General features: G+C 41.0%; 1 protein-coding gene and 1 long non-coding RNA gene across 10 annotated transcripts in view; one reads left to right on the top strand and one right to left on the bottom strand.

Moving 5' to 3' along the window:
• The first annotated feature begins 114 nt into the window (after positions 1–114).
• Positions 115–16,410, top strand: LOC138743192 (uncharacterized). 2 transcript variants are annotated; one of them, XR_011344717.1, is made up of 3 exons: positions 115–239; positions 13,846–13,970; positions 16,170–16,410. It is a non-coding gene; the product is annotated as an uncharacterized lncRNA (long non-coding RNA). The 2 variants fall into 2 exon arrangements; XR_011344718.1 differs by having other exon boundaries at positions 115–269.
• Positions 4,811–17,519, bottom strand: part of spry4 (sprouty homolog 4 (Drosophila)) — a 122,220-nt gene continuing 109,511 nt past the window's right edge. For 4 of the 8 annotated variants that reach the window (XR_011344704.1, XR_011344705.1, XR_011344707.1 and 1 more), the window contains 2 exons: positions 5,694–6,884; positions 4,811–5,118 (listed from right to left, as the gene is read on the bottom strand). The gene's annotated coding sequence lies outside the window, so the exon portion shown is untranslated. Of the gene's footprint in view, positions 5,119–5,693; positions 6,885–11,803; positions 12,437–13,434; positions 13,595–17,519 lie in introns of those variants that run through there. The other 4 variants (XR_011344708.1, XR_011344709.1, XR_011344712.1 and 1 more) reach the window with 4 other exon arrangements.

Here is a 17,519-nt window from a genome sequence, read left to right as displayed (position 1 = left end):
GGGTACAGTTGGCACTCAGATAAAGGTAAAGGGTCCATTATTGTCACATAATACAACATTTAGAATGTAACATACATGAAATTCTTTAACTTTGTCTACCTTTGTCCAGCGCCCTCCACAGAAATCTACAGCACCTAGGTGGTCTCCCCTCCAAGTACTGACCAGACCTGAGCCTAGTTAGCTTCTGAGATCAGACAATCCCAGGCGTATTCAGGTGGCCAAGAGAGGAGAACCAAGAGGTACACAAAAGTGTTGGAGAAACTCAGCAGGTGACACAGGGATGGTTGGGTAGGTAAGGGGGAAGGGAGAGGAGAACTGGAAAGACTGGAAGGGGGGTGGGGAAATAAAAGGGAAGTAAGCTTAGCAGAAAGTAGAGAAGTCAATGTTAATGCCGTCCGGCTGGAGAGTGCCTAGATGAAAATAAGGTGCTGTTTCTCCAGTCTTCAGGTGGTCAGGGTGGGATACTGCATGAGGCCATGGACAGACATGCAAGCTTGGGAGGGCGACTCAGAATTAAAATGGTTGTCTACCGGAAGGTCGGTGTTGTTGTGGATGGAGAGGAGGTCCTGAGCGAAGCGATCTCCAAAATTGCAACTGATGTAGAGAAGGCCACAAAGGGAGCATTGGATGCTCCAATGCCCTGTGGATGTACAACTGAAGTGTTGCTTCACTTAAAAGGCCTGTTTGGGGCCCCAGACTATGATGAGGGAGGAGGTGTGTGCCATAATTGAAGGTGCCAGGTGGGTGGGTGGGGGGGAATTGGTGGGGACAAATGAATGAACGAGGGAACTACAGAGGGAGCGGTCCCTATGGAAGGCCAAGAGGGGAGTAGAAGGAAAAATATGTCTGGTGGAGGGATCCTTTAGTATGTGTCGGAAATTCTGACGAATTATGCTGAGGATGGTTGGTGGGGATGAGGGGGATTCTATGTTTGTTGCATCTGGTGGCAGAGGGGGCCAGGGCAGATAAACAGGAAATGGAGGAGTTGTGGGTGAGGGCTGAGTTGATAGTGGTGGAGGAGAAGCCACGTTTTTGGAAGAAGGTGAACATTTCAGAAGTTCTGGACTAGAAGACCTCATCTTGGGAACAGATGTAGTGAAGACAGAGAAGTTGAGAGACACAGTGTGAGGATGAGTGGTCAAGGTAGTTGTGGGATTTATAGGGTTTGTAGTATATGTCGGTGGAAAGCTTGTCTTCCGAGATGAAGACAGAGAGATCCAGAAAGGGGAGAGTGTAATCGGAGATGGACCAGGTGAGTTTGAGATCAGGGTGGAAATTGGCTGCGAAATGGATGAAGTTGACAAGCTCAACGCAGCTGCATGAGACAGCTCCAATGTAGTTGTCGATATACCGGAAGAAGAGTTGAGGGGCCTTGCCTGTGTAGGCTTGTAGCATAGATTGCTCCACAAAGCCCACAAACAGGCAGGCGTAGCTGGGACCCATGTGGAGGAATGAGATGAGTTAAAGGAGATGTTACTTAGAGTGAGAACAAGTTCTGCCAGGTGCAGGAGGGTGGCGGTAGAGGGTGACTGGTCAGGTCTTTGGTCCAGGAAGAAGCAAAGTGCTTTCAGACTTTCACTATGGGATAGCACGGCGGTGGTCATCTGGGATGTGCTTCGGGACTGCCCAAGTGAGGAGGGCAGGGGCAGAGTATGCGCAAGCCAAGTGAGGGATTTGGCACCTCATGGATGACTGCCTGCTGGCAGTCGTTGGTGGTGGGGGTGCTCACATTTTCCAGCCAAGCCAGAGAAGCAAGGCATAGAGTCAGTGACCAGACAAATTCCTTTTTCTGCTGCCATCCCCTCTGACACTGGGGAGCAGCGCCCGTAGCACCCTGCCCCATCAATAACACAGCATCCCTATTTGGACGAGGCTGGTGAGGTGCTGTCATTGGAAATTATTGAAAATAAAGGAGAGTGTGTGTGTGTGAGAGAGAGAGAGAGAGAGAGAGAGAGAGAGAGAGGGAGAGGGAGAGGGAGAGGGAGAGAGAGAGAGAGAGAGTTATATATGTAGATAGAATCATTGTGATTCCAGAGTGATGTAGCTTCCGAGGGGTGGACTGGGTGTGGGGGGATGCTCTCTGCCTATTGCTGGTGGTCACATGGCCTCCCTGCCTGAAACTCATTCAGAAGTCACACCACCTAACAGTACATCATGTACTTTTTTGTTCCATTCAAAGTTACAAAGTTATACACAATGTTACAAACTGCAAGTAGAATGCCAGTTCAGATTGGGCTCAGACCACTGGTCAGTGCACACCTTGCCACTCAGCGTCCGTATTGGCTGGAGCCCTGTATTTAGCACCAGCACAGAGGACACCAGCTCTCTCTGCCTTGTGGTGGTAGTCTCAGACACCACTCCATGCTAGGTCGCTGCAGATGTGGCTCAGAAGGGTCATGGATAAGGTGCACACTGCATTGAATCTGAGCCGTGGTATTGCTATAGATCAATACTGGCGTGCGAATACCCCTGTGAGCACAGTGGTACCAGATCCACCTCCTTTTATTCACGGGTCCGGGAGGGTGTGTATAACCCGTGCTTATAGGGTGTGAATGACTGCATCACCTGTGTAAATTAATACTTGTGTATTGTCTAACATTCTTCCCTGTTTGTTTCCCATCACGATTGGCTCCCATGCTCCTTTATAAATTCAGTTAGGGCTCCCACACTCCCTTATAAATTGTCTCTCTTATTAATTGTTTTTTTTTTAATGAAGTTACATTTGATTGCAAACCCTTGCATCTAGACTCGTCTCTCTTTGAACCCACCGAACCTGAGACTCTCTCAACAAAGCAGAAAGAGAGTATAGGGGACTATGAGTAACTCTGGCGAAGGAACTACAAACCTGTTTGAAGTTGGCAAATCATTTTCCAGTGTCTCTGAACGTTCCGGAATATCTCACTTTTCTGCTCTTCCTGAATTAGCTGAATTGCCAAAAAAAAATTGCTTGTTCAGTGGGGTACAAATACTTCAATTGGGCTGCTAGTATTCAGTGTGCCAGATTAAATATTCTTGTTGTTATTTTCCCCCATAGAAACCTCTGGCATTGTAAGCTCATCCATTCTTCTTTTTCTTCCTGTGTTTGGCACTGAGGCCAAATGTGGATGCTTTGATTGGATCAATTACTCCAACATTAGGAGAGAGCTTATTTAACGTTGTAAACATTAAACAACAACAATCAAAATTCTGCCTTGAAATAACCTTTATCAAGTTACCGAAAGAAACTTTGAGGTGCACACCCATACATCAGTAGACCGAGAATGCCTGCTATTGAAATGTAATTCAGTTGGATATTTTGGCTATTCTCAAGTTTTTTCTATCATTCAGTTATCAGTGGTTCTCAACCTCTTTCTTTCCACCCACATCCCACTTTAGGTGCTCTGTGATTAGTAAGAGATGGCTTAAGGGGGGATGTGGGTGGAAAGAAAAAGGTGGACAGCTGCTCTTTTAACTATACCTCATTGTCTGGTCATGTGCACGGTTTCATAACTCCAAAGGAAATGGGCCAATGACAATTGGGCCTGGAGCAGTGATTTTCCACTCACATCCCAACTTAAATAATCCCGTACTAATCACAGAGCACCGATGGCATAGAGATTACTTAAAGTGGTACGTGAGTGGAAAGAAAAAGGTTGACAACCACTGAGCTAGATGATGGGTTAGCCTCTACCATAATCCCATCAATTAGCCTGCCATTGGTTGTGCAATATATAATTAACCAGGACATCAGCAGGAATACTTTGGCTCTGTCATGTGCAAGATCTATTGACCCCATTCACGCTTATATTGAGAGCACAGAAAAGACCTCCAATGCAGTACACAAAAATGCTGGAGGCATTCAGCAGGTCATGCAGCATCCAGAGAGTGGAAAAGGCAGTCGACATTTCGGGCCCAAGCCCTTCCAATGTTGTCAGCCAATAGCAGGAGCTTCAATTGACAGTCTTGCATCCAGAGCTGAGATGCTGGCAGATGAGCACAGGTAAACACCTCAGTATTTGGCAGCCTGTTTCGCCAGTAATGATCCAGAGGAGGGTGGCCATTGTTGCTTGATAACCAGATTCCCTCCATGCAGCCTCTCAAAGTTATGAAATATAAGCATCAGGCAGCATGTAACCCTCTGACATCCATTTCTTGTGGAATATATTGAGGATGTTTTAAGAAAGGACGCAATTTGTAATAAACAACATTCTAAATTTATAACATGTGTCATATAAGCCTTGAAAAAAAAAACCAATAATTTTTTACCAATCTGGGCAAACAGATCGGTTAGACTATTTTTCACTATAGCAAAGGCCACTGCTGTAGCAGAGCAGGGTATGACAGGATTAACACCCCCTCAATTTTGATCATTTATTTCCATTAATTAAGTGACAGTAAAAATTCATTAAACCAAGCATCACGGGTGCCTTTCTAACTAGTGCTTCCAGCTGGATCACAGTACACGCTGATTGTTAGTCATTTCCTCAAGTTTTGTCTTTATGATGTTGTCAAAGATTCCAAACAAACGTGCAAATTGCCCTGGTGAGTCACTGCAACCAGTAGATGATTTAGTAATGTTCATCATCGTAAGCTGCAGTCATCAGAGCACAGTATCGCTGATAAGGCACAGGTTTATAAGGATGATCTGGATAGGGATAGTGTGCAGTTGTTTCATGTAATGGTCCATAGCTGAGACATTTGGTGGTTGAGGTGAAAACCAACCCAAAATGGACATACTGATTTGACTTGAAGAAGATTCCCATGCATTACAAGGTTTGAAGATTTTGAAATGTATTCAAGTTTTCCTTAATACTTTTCAAGTTCATGTTTATTATCATCCAAATGTACATATAAACCCAATGAAACAATGTTTCTCTAGACCATGATGCATGCAAAAAAACACAATACACAGTACATAAAGATCACAAAAAGAATCAAAATAAATAATATGTAAATATTTGGGAGAGTCACAGTTACAGGATGCTGTTCATCAATCTCACAGCCTGTGGGAAGAAGCTGTTCTCCAGCCTGGCAGTCCTGATTTTGATAGTCTTGATGGTAGCGGGTTGAAGATACTGGAGACTGAATAGAAAGGGTCATCTTAAGCTCTGTTTAGTCATCGCTCCCAGTCAACATTGGCTATGGAGAAAAGAGAGACTCCAGTGATCTTCTTGGATGTTTTGATAATTCTCATGTTCTCAATCATGCTCTTGTAAAAGGTTAGTGACCATGGCTGAAAGTTGCACCCTCTATCAACCTGCCTTTGCAGCACAAATTGGTGGCGCCTCAAAAATGCGAACTACTTTCCCAATTACAGGAGCACCAATAATAAAAATTGTAAAAATAATTATAATTAGAAATAAATTAAATCATGTAATGTACATATGTACCAAAATTTTTACCTGTTGCAGTAAAACAGGCACGGTTTAAAAAAAATGCAAAAATAACCAAAAAAAACTACAATATTATCCTTAATTGAATTTAAAACTGACAATTAATACAAAAGATAATAGAAATATAATAATTACTAGCAGTTTTCCTTTGCAAAAAAATAGTGGCTTAGAAAGAGTGCAGACTGTCCTTTAACCCCATTACACCTGCATAGTCTCTAGCTTCTGAGATCAAGACCAAGTCCAGCACAAAGCTCAAGATCCATTGAACAACAGAGACCACAGATAATCTTCAGTAGGGATCTTAAAATGATGGAGACATACCAAACCCTCTGGCAAGATAGAGAACCTATGCTGAGCTAAAATCCTCAACATCAAGGATACGATAACATTCAACCAGTCCCAATGGAGAAACAACATCATTCACATGTTGAAACTGGATTCTCAAAATAGTCACTCTTCTCCAAGCTGTCACAGGTAGGGATCACCTGGGGATAGAAAAAAATAACGTCAAAGAATGTTCTCAAAGCCGCCTTAAAATATATGATAACCTTACCAACTTGTGGAATTCCTGGCTTTTGAGTGATCAAAAGGAAGTAGAAACATCTAGAACGGGACAGAGAATTTAGAATTTTATCAAGCATAAGCCCAATAGTTTCTTTCCACCAACATCCTCATCCGACTGGCTGATAATAAGTTCTAACATATTAGTTTTAGACATTCGACAAATGTTTTGGCAGGACCACTTAATAATGTTCAAGTGCAACAGATGAAGAAGATCCTAGGTTAGTCCAGTAGCCAATGCACTGACTGGCACTTAACCCTCAGTGATTTACACAGGGGAGTATTAGCCAGTGTTCATGCTCTTATTTTCTGCCTTGTGAATCTTACTGGAATGTACATGCGAGGACAGGAAGTTTGCGTTATTTATAGCTGGAAACACATTGTGCAGTGGTTCAAACATGAATAGTGATTATGTTACAGAAAGAGAGCATAAAAACACCACAAGGAGTCAGCATCTTTAGGATAAGAGGGGAGCCTGACAACAGTGTCAAGAAAATGAAGTTAGCTTCAAATTAAAGTATCTAAATCCTCAAAGTACTTTCATAACATTATCTAAACTAATACAAAATTAATTGGAAAGCACAGAAGTTTACAATAAATAAATCACTAGTAGTTTGATTAAAAAGTTTGCTCATAAATTCCTGAAGAAAACTTGAGACATACATCATCCAAAATATAGTATTCGGTTACCGTATCATGTAATTTACAAATGCAGGTTGACGTTACTGGAAAGACAGGAGGCAACAACATTAAATTTAAAGTTAGGCAGCATCACATGAGAGGATTCATGCAGTGAATTAACAATGGCAAAAAAGGAAAGAGAGCTATTTCTAAATCAATTGAGAACACGTGGATCAATACCTACCAGAGAACCAGATGAAGATATGGAACATATCTGTGTTTATCTTTGTAGGGGAAGGCAATCAATGTTCCTTAAAGCTGGACTCTATCCTAAATTGGAAATATATTGTGAGTTATTCACTCGCACTCGATCTAAATCGTAGAAATCCTTACCCGACAACATTGTAGATTTCCTTTACCAAAAACTCTGGAATGGTTCAAGAAGCCAGCTCACCATAAACCTCTCAAGGACAATTAGGGATATCCAGATCCCCAAAATAAAGGCACAGTTATAACGCTATTACCGCCCCAATGACTCAGGATCGAATCCAGCACGGTCTGTAAGGAGTTTGTATGTTCTCCCTGTGCCTGCAGGGGTTTCCTCCAGGTGCTTTACTCTTCAAAAAAAGAAGTATGAGGATTGTAGGTTAATTGGAGCATTTCAGGGGGACTGGGCGCTTGAGACAAAAGGGCCTGTAACCGTGCTGTATGTATAAATTTAAAATGACTATACACTTTAAAAACTTAAGTTTCTCCAAACTTCTGTACAATCAAGCAAGCCTCTCCTTATCTTTGTACTCCTGCCTCATTACTCCCTCAAATCCCATTAAAGGGAATAGAAGATATCAAGTGAAAAAAAAAATCTATTTGGCCTGAATGGGTGAATGCTCCTCTGAGCGCATTTAAAATGATGTGCATGTTGGGACCTCCGTCAGTGTGGGCATTTTCCCTCTCCTATATGTTCATGTGAGGCCGGTCAATCTTTAGGAGAGGTGTTAAATCAAGGCCTCAGAACCATAAAGCCATAGAATATTACAGCACAGAAACAGGCCCTTTCAGCCCTTCTAGTCTGTGCTAAACCACTTTTTTTGCCTCGTTCCACTGACCTTCACCCAGTCCATAGCCCTCCATAACGCTCCCAACCTTATACTCCCAAAATTCTTCTTAAATTTTAAAACTGAGCCCGCATTCACCACTTCAGATGGCAGCTTGTTTCACACTCCCACCACTCTCTGTGTTAAGAAGCTCCCCCTCATATTCCCCCTGAATTTTTCCCATTTCACGCTTAACCCATGTTCGTTGGTTTGTATCTCACCTACCCTCACTGGAAATAGCTTATCTATATTTACTCTATCTATTCTCCTCATAATTTTAAATACCTCCATCAAACCCCACCCCCCCTTCATTCTTCTACACTCTATCGAACTTAGTTCCTGAAGTCCTGGCAACATCCTAGAAAATCTTATCTACCCTCATTCTATCTTATTGATATCTTTCTTGTAGTTAGGTGACCGAAACGCACACAATACTTCAAATTTAGCCTCACCATTGTCTCATACAACTTTATTATAACATCCCAACTCCTACACTTAATACTTTGATTTATGAAGGCCAAAATACCAACCCTATCTATCTGTGATGCCACTTTCAGGGAATTATGTATCTGTATTGCCAGATCTCTCTGTTCTACTGCACTCAATCCCCTACTATTTACCATGTATGTCCTTTCTTGGTTTAGCCTTGCAAAATACAACACTTCACACTTGTCTGCATTCAATTCCTTCTGCCATTTTTCAGCCCATTTTTCCAGATCCCTCTGCAAGCTTTGAAAGCTTTCTTCACTGTCCACAATGCCTCCAATCTTAGCGTCATCTGGAAATTTGCTAATCCAATTTACCATATTATCATCCAGATCATTGATGACAAATAACAATGGTCCCAGCACTGATACCTGAGGCACACCATTAGTCATAGGCCTTCAGTCTGAGAAGCAATCATCCACCATTAAACTCTGGCTTCTTCTATCTATCCAGCCATTGTCGAACCCAGTTCACCACTTCACCATGAATACTTAACATCTCAACCTTCCTGACTAACCTCCCATGTGAGATCTTGTCAAAAGCCTTACTAAAAATCCATGTAGGCAACATCCACAGCCTTTCCTAAATAAAAAAAGATAAAAAATGAAATATGGGAAGAGTTATGCTCTGGAACTATGAAAAATATAATAAACACGAGGTTACGCATGATACAATATAATTGGTTACACAGGCAATATATCACGCCCCAAAAGTTAAATAAATGGGATCCAACATTATCAGACAGATGTTTTCACTGTAAGAAGGAAACGGGAACAACAGTACATGTAATTTGGGCATGTGAGAAAGTGGAAAAGTTTTGGGAAGATCTAAATCAGGTATTAAATAAAATCACAAAAAGCAACATACCAAAAAATCCAGAGATCTTTCTTCTAAGAAGTAAAGAATTAGGCCTCAAACTGGATGAAGCCCAAAAAGATTTATTATGATAGCCTTAGCTGTAGCAAAAAAATGTATAAAAAATATATAATGTCAACTTGGAAATCAGAAGAGAGCCTGAGAGTACAGCAATGGTACAAGGAAATGAATAAATGTATTCCACTACAAAAAAAACATATAATAAAAAAATTAAAGTCACATTATTTGAACAAATTTGGGAACCGTACATGGAACACAACAGAGAGGTCCTACCGCGGATCTCCACTCCCTAAAATGATAGAATGAGAAGACAAAATTACCTGATCCAGTGTGTAAAAGTAGATGACACAATTTTCTTGTTTATTTTCATTGTGTGATGACATTGTTTACTGGCTTTATTGTATTGTCTATGTTGAACGTTTAATGGGTTTGGAGGGGGGTGGGAAGGAAGGAGGGAAGGGGGGGGGGGAAAGGGGAGAAAATGCCACTGTATAGATTTAAGAGGGAAATGTTTGTGTGTATTTTGGTTAATATGGTTCATAGTGTGAAAAATTAAAAAAAAATTAAAAAAGACTGCAAACATTTCCTCCTCTTTAATCTGAATAGGTTCCATGAACTCACCGCTTGTTTTCCTTATTTCCCATGACTCTGTGTCTGTTTCCTGAGTGAATACTGATGATAAAAAACATTTAATATCTCCTCCATCTCTTTTGGCTCCATTCAAAGCTGACCATTCTGATCTTCAAGGCAACCAATTTTGTCCCTTAAAATCTTTTTGCTCTTAACATACCTGTAGAAACTGTTCTTATTATCCCTTGGCGCTATTTCGAAGAACATACTTGTTGCCTTCAGTGATCTGGCCAAAGTTATTCTTTAACCAACTTCATTAAAACAGCATATCATATACTTATCTCCTTGATGCATTCAGGGTTTTGCTGTATACAAAGTGGCTGCTGTGCTACCTTCATTACAAAATTGATTACAGTTCAAATGTACTTCATTGGCTGGAAAGTACTTTGGGACTTGCTGTGGTCAGGACTGACATTGGATTCATTGTATGACTTTCAGTTTTCAGCCTTCCACCAGGAAATGGTGAGGTGCAGTCGGATGTCTGGTTGTTGCTGCATTACGGGGGCTGCAGTTTACTTCATTCCAGTGTGAAGGGCAGGCCACATCAAATACTTTTTTTCTCTCTCAATTCCTCCGTCTCCTTTGCATCTGCTTGCAGGGCGAGATCTTCCTTTCCAGGTCACCCGAGATGCCTTCCTTCTGCAAAAGATGTGGCTTCCCCTCTACCACCATCAACTCAGCCTTTACTTGCATCTCCTTTATTTCCTGCGGATCTGCTCTGGCACCCACGTGCAATAAGGACAGGATTCTCCTTGTCCTCACCTTCCACCCCACCAGCCTCCGCATCCAATATATAATCCTCCACCATGTCCGTCACCTACACCGTGATTCCATCACCAGACGCATCTTCCCCCTTCTGCACCTTCTGCAGTGACCACTCCCTTGTCCACTCCTCCCTTCCCATGAACCATTCCCTTGGTACTTACCCCTGTAACTGCAGAAAATGCTACAATTCTCTTGCAAATCTGCAGGGGTCATCTATTGCAGCCAGTGCTCCTGTTGTGGCCTCCTACACATGAGAGATACTGGACACAGACTGGAGACCCTTCCATTGACACCTTTGCACTGTCTGCTGCAATAACAGGGTCCTCCCAGTGGCCACTCATTTCAATTCTGTGCCTTATTCCCACACCGACATGTTTGTCTATGGCCTCATGAATTGCCAAATCAAGGCCACCCAAAAATCATCAAACTTATACATGTCTCGATCCTGTGATTTCTGTTTATCCAAGGTAGCCATTTCTCAGATCCTGGTTGCTGTTAGCTGATAACTCCATTTCAATTGCATTTAATGCTTACGTTACAGTCCCGATGCAAGGTCTCAGTCCGAAACATTGGCAAACAACATTCGTCTCCACAGATATTTCTTTTTTTTTAAATTTTTTTATTTCTCACACTATGAACCATACTAACCAAAATACACACAAACATTTCCCTCTTGAATATACACAGTGTCATTTTCTCCCCTTTTTCCCCCTCCCTTCCCTCCTTCCTACACCCCCTCCCCACCCACTCAACGTTCAACCTGTATGATACATTGAACCCATTAAACAATGTCATCACACAATGATAATAAACAAGAAATTTGTATCATCTCCTTTTACATACTGGGTCAGTTCGTTTCATCTTCTTCTCCTTCTGTCATTTTAGGGGGTGGAGGTCCGCGGTAGGACTTCTCTGTTGTGTTCCATGTACGGTTCCCAAATTTGTTCAAATACTGTAATGTTATTTCTTAAATTATATGTTATTTTTTCCAATGGAATACATTTATTAATTTCTATGTACCATTGCTGTATTCTCAGGCTATCTTCTAATTTCCAGGTTGACAATACATTTTTTTTTGCTACAGCTAAGGCTATCATAATAAATCTTTTTTGTGCTCCATCCAAATCGAGTCCAAGTTCTTATATTACTTAGAAGATCGATCTCTGGATTTTTTGGTATGTTGCTTTTTGTGATTTTATTTAATACCTGGTTTAGATCTTCCCAAAACTTTTCCACTTTCTCACATGCCCAAATTCCATGTATCGTTTCCTTCTTACAACAAAAACATCTCTCTGATACTGTTGGGTCCCAATTATTTAACTTTTGGGGCGTGGTGTATAGCCTGTGTAACCAATTATATTGTATCATGCGTAACCTCGTGTTTACTGTATTTCTCATAGTTCCGGAGCATAGCTTTTCCCATGTTTCATTCTTTATCTTTATCTTTAGATCTTGTTCCCATTTTTGTTTAGGTTTACAGCTTGTTTCCTCGTTCTCTTTCTCTTGCAGTTTGATGTACATGTTTGTAATAAATCTTTTAATTATCATTGTGTCTGTAATCACATATTCAAAATTGCTTCCTTCTGGTAACCTCAGTCTGCTTCCCAATTTGTCCTTCAAGTAGGTTTTCAGTTGGTGGTATGCAAACATTGTACCGTGAGTTATACCACATTTGTCCTTCATTTGTTCAAAAGATAATAATTTATTTCCCGAAAAACAATTTTCTATTCTTTTGATCCCTTTTCTCTCCCATTCTCTAAAGGAAAGGTTTTCTACTTCTTGACTGGCTGAGTTCTTCCAGTGGTCTGATTTTTGATCCAGATTCCTGCAACTGCAGTCACTCTTGTCGTCAAGATTCTTGGGGAGCTAGAAAAGTCACCCTCACACTCAGCACATCAGAAGTAAAAATGCTTTGGGAGATTTTGAAATCAGAACTTATACTTAGCTCATGAAAGCATCTTTGGCCTACCCAGTACTCTGCAAACAAGAAGAGATGAGCACAGTGCTGTGTCTGGTCATTCCTGCAATACACTGATGGTAAAATAAAAAGGCTTGAACTCCACTTCATCAGAATAGGTGCAAAGAATTTGATGTTAAACAAGAAAGTCTGCAGATGCTGCGATTGTAGTTAAATAGACAAAAGTGCTGGAGAAACCCATCAGGTTATGCGGCATCCATCGGAAACAACAATATATAACCAACGTTTCGGGTCTGAGCCCTTCATCAAGGTATGAGCATAAACCAGGCAGGTGCCTGAATAAAAAGATGGGGGGAGAAGGGGCAGCGGGAGAAGCAGGGGCCAACAAGCCAGAGGTCATTGGCGGATGTGGGTGCGAGGACAAAGGGAAAAATGCTGAGAAGTGTAGGGGAGGGGGGAAGCTCTCTGAATGGCTGTAGAGTTTAGGAAAGAAGCATGGAGTTTTAACCCATATATTTCCAAGTACCGAGCCAGTACATCAGATGTCTCCTCAAACCAGATGGAACTCCATGTCAATGACCCTTGTGCTCTTGAGACCAGCCCATCATTTGTGCCAAGTCAGCAATGGGCAGAGGTATGGGAGACTCGTTTGCATATCTGTGTCCTGGTTGTTTTGTTATTTTATTAGTGTACTTGCAGTTTTTCCCCATATTTATTTACTTATAGTTATAGTAATGGATTAAAAAATGAATATATTATTTGTCATTTAGATATGCTGAAGTGTTCTTTGATCTGAATCCTAGAAATGCGTTTGTACTAGTACAATGGCCATGAAGGAAGACATCTCAATGGTAATGATGAATCTAGGGAGTTAGAAGATCAAGTGTCAGTGCAGGTTAATAAGGACATTATTTCTTCCAGGATAGAAAAGGACCTTAAGACTTTAGGATGGGCCGCTGTTTATAGTGGAAGGGGATGGGATATTGGGTCTCACAGCACCGAAATGGTCAAAATTAGAGGTTACAAAGGCATAAATGATGCCAGAAAAAATATACTTTCGACCAGCCATTCGCAACAAGCACCCTTTTGCTATCCTGAGGGCCACAGCATATTTAAATAAAAACTTTGTTTTCTTTTCACTTCATGTAACATTATTTTTAATTTTTTTTTAATGTAGTGGGCAGGAAAGGAGTACTGAGGAAACCAAACCTTGATTGCTTCACAAGGAAGGGGGCCCATAAACTTTGAGTGGAGTCCTAGGAGGACCATATCTGAAAAAAGATTGAGAATGGCTATTTTAGACCAAGTATGAAAACTGGTGCCTTTTCTCAACAAAACCAATCCCCATCTTAATGCAGAAAAGAAGCTTCCTCATTTTTCAAACATAACAACTGCTTCCAAACCCTTGTGCAAATTCCCCTCAATCTAGCTCATATACATACCATCATTACTGCACAATAGGAGTTTATCAATTATTTCCCTGAAATGAAATTTACATTTGATCCTCCCCTTTCATTCACAGATATCGTACAGAAAAGTTTCTGCTTTGCAGTTCTGAATCAACATGGAGATATGGGATTCTTCCTACAATACATAAAAGTGCCGGTGAAACTCAGCAGGTCTCGCAGCATCCATAGGAAGGAGAAGGCAAGCAGTGTTACGGGCCTGAGCCTGAACTTTCTTGCCTCATTTTCTTCTTTTTGGTACAAGCATCACTCGGAAGCAGAGTGGTGGAAAATTGCTCTCCGAACTTCTCCCTTCAGTTTACAGTGATGGTTCTTCCTTTGTTTCTTCATCAGCTCCTTCCTGATTTCCTTGTCTGCCCTACCTGATTGCCACCCACACCTCCTTCAATGCCCCATTTCCCCCAAATAAAATTTAAGGAATGATTTTAGTTGATGTTCACTTAGTGTTGCACCAGATCGAGCAACACAACCCCATCAGCCAGGGAACAAACAACACAGTCTAACATTTTTCCAAAACCGACTCACACGGATTTTCACACCTAACCGAAAATCCGTTTGTTTCCATCATCTGCTCGACTGGACTTTGCAATGTGCATATTTTCTGCTAAAAGGGAACACACTCCCTTATATGGAGTGAACAGTTATCGTTTTTAAAGTTACCATTAACATCGGGTATGAAGTTTCCAATGCAAACAATACTAAATTTCACAGAATAAATGAACTTGCTTTATTCGTTGGCTACAAGTGTATTCCCATCCTTTAATTCCAGACAAGCGGATGTTAGAGTTTGCTTGTCTGCTCAACACTAATTTCCTGACAGATGGCAATTTAAAAAAAACGTAGAAGCACTTGTAACTTGATTGCAATTAACCCTTTCACATCACAATAGTCTTAATATTTGTATGTTTTATATCATCTCCCCTTGTACATATAAATGGTGTGACTTGAACATTTGCTTCATTAAGTCAATTACTTGTAAAATTATTTTGAATTCTTGGAACAGAAATAGCCACTTGGCCCCATTACTCCTTGGATCCCTAGCTACCAATGAACAGGATGGGTTCTAGGATGAAGTGAAATATGAAAGTCTGCAGTTACTGTGATTGCATCCCACAAAAATGTTGAAGGAACTCAGCCGGTCTCGTAGTGTCCATAGGAGGTAAAGGTATATCACCGGTGTTTCGAGCCTGAGCCTTTCTACAAGGGTAGAAGCAAAGTACAGGAAGGCAGCTGGATAAAGACTGGAGAGAGAAAGGTGGAAGAATTTGAGGGGGTGGAGTCCAGATCAAAAACCAAAAGGTGCTAATTGGATGAGGAAAGTTGAGAATTAATTTTTGGCTCTGTGAAAGGAAACAGAGGAAAAAGGGAAGAGAGGGAGAGAGGGAGTCAGAGCTGGGGGAAAGGCAACAGGGGGAAAAATAAGGGGGAGGGTTTAATGGAAACAGGACGTTGATATTAATGCCATCCATTTGGAGGGTTCTGGGTTGAGTTTTGTTAAATATTGTCTGATCTCGAATCCAAGTGCCCTCCCCTGTGGAATAAGTGAATATCTCATGACCATTTGGCTCATTCCCACAGAAACTCAACACACTACAGTCATCAGTACATACATCACATGCTTGGAAGCTACATCTTAGGCCAAGGATAACTTTAGTTCCACCCTTGAAAAAACTCTAACTCATGGAGACAAACTGATTCTCCCTGCGTGATTCCAATACCAGCATTGGAAAAAGTCATAACCCTCTATAAAGGTATGATTGGAAAGGAGGGAGTTTATAAGAATTTATGAATTAAGAGCAGAATAAAGCTACTTGGCCCTTCAAGCCTGCTCCACCATACATACAGATCAAGATTTTCCACCTTAATGCCATTTTCATACACTATACCCCTGTTCTTGATTCTCTTAACATTAAAAAATCTTTTAATCTGAGGTTTGAATTAACTTAACAGCTGAATACTCTATACCACTTTAGGTGCTCTGTGATAGTAAGGGATTGCATAAGGTGGTATGTGGGTGGAAAGAAAAAGGTTGACAACCACTGTTTTAACCATACCTAATTGTCTGCTTATATGCACGGTTTCATAACTCCAAAGGAAATGGGCCAATGACAATTTTTCTCAAGTAAAATATTTCAGTAACAATTAGGTCGAGAGCAGCGATTCACAACCTTCCCTTCCCACTCACATACCACCTTAAGCAATCCCTTAATAATCACAGAGCGCCGATGGCATAGGAATTACTTAAAGTGGTATGTGAGTGGAAAGAAAAAGGTTGAGAACCACTGTTCTACTCCCAGGTGGAGAATTAAAAGAATAGTCTGAGTGAAAAAATTTGTTCTCATCTCAGTTATTCATGACTCGCCTCTTATTTTGGTTCTAGATTTCTCAACCAGGTAAAGCATACTGGAGACACAAGCAATTGCAGACACTGGAATCTGAAGCAAAAATCACTTTTGCTGGAGGAACTGTGTCGTTGGAGACGTCGGAAGTTCCGATCGGAGGGTAGCCGGGGGACCGAGGTGAAAAACTTGTGTCGCCTCTTACATGAGATAGATAGAAAGTTCCAGAATTTTTAACCGAAAATAGTGGTGGGGTGGTGGTGGGGTGGTGGTGAGGGTGTTTTGACTTTTACATGAGATCAACTTTTACATGAGTATATATGGTAAATAAAAATTTATTCTGTCTTATGAAATTTCTTGTGAGAATGTTCTAAATTATTATGCTTTGATGGCCAGAAGGCCTGAATGAACATATATGATTTATTTCAAGAAATATGAACACATTTAGAAACCAAACAAGTACATAGATATGGAAAAAGGCTACCTTCACTGAGTTTAAAATAACTGATACCACCAAAGATTGCGAACTTGATTTATGCAGTTAAGTCTGTTGTGAATTTGGAAAAAATGACATTACAGGAAATGATAAAGATGGTGTCTGAAATCAACTTATTCTCTAAAGGGACTTTTGAGATATGAGATGAGATGTGGTTTTACTAGTATTTACAGTCACTGAAAAAATAACTTTGTTTTTTTTTTTAAAAACTGTATAGTAAGACTCACTTTGGCTGCACCAATGAAGTATTCATTGGGGCTTCAAGTTTAACATCTAGTGCATGTTGGTCTCAGGCCATCTATCAAGGAGCACTCTGAAGGAGATGGACTTCAGTGATGGTGGTACTTGCACATGATGTGGCTAGAGTCCTACTTGAAAGTCCATGGAGAGATTAAAATTAATATAAGTGGCCACTCCCAAAGTAAATTCATTTGCATCCGGCAAACATGTTCGAGGTGGTCAAAAAGTCAGAACCAAAGCTTACACATGGAAATTATAATTGAAAAATGCACCACGGTATAATGCAAATACTACCAGTGAAACCACACAGACATTGAAAAACAATACTTGCAGGGAAGGAAGATAGAGAACAAAAATAGGTCAAATGAATCAGATGAATGATGCACAAGCCTTTTGGTACATAATGCCTTTGCTAGCCCTTTGAAATAGCAATCTGCTTAGTCTGACCAGCTGCATCATGGTCTGGTATGGGAACACCAATATCCCCAAGGGTAAATCCTTGCAAAAGGTAGTGGACACAGCCCAGGACATCATGGGTAAAACCTTCCCCCACCATTGAAAACATCGACAGGGAATACTGCCATCGGAGAGTAGCAGCATTCATCAGAGATCCACAGCACCCCACACATGCTCTGTTCTTGCTGCAACCATCAGG

The sequence above is a fragment of the Narcine bancroftii genome, chromosome 9 (genome assembly GCF_036971445.1).
Source record: "Narcine bancroftii isolate sNarBan1 chromosome 9, sNarBan1.hap1, whole genome shotgun sequence".
Classification (NCBI taxonomy): domain Eukaryota; kingdom Metazoa; phylum Chordata; class Chondrichthyes; order Torpediniformes; family Narcinidae; genus Narcine; species Narcine bancroftii.
Note: the sequence above shows the minus strand (reverse complement) of the source record. Positions and strands in the feature narration are given on the sequence as shown.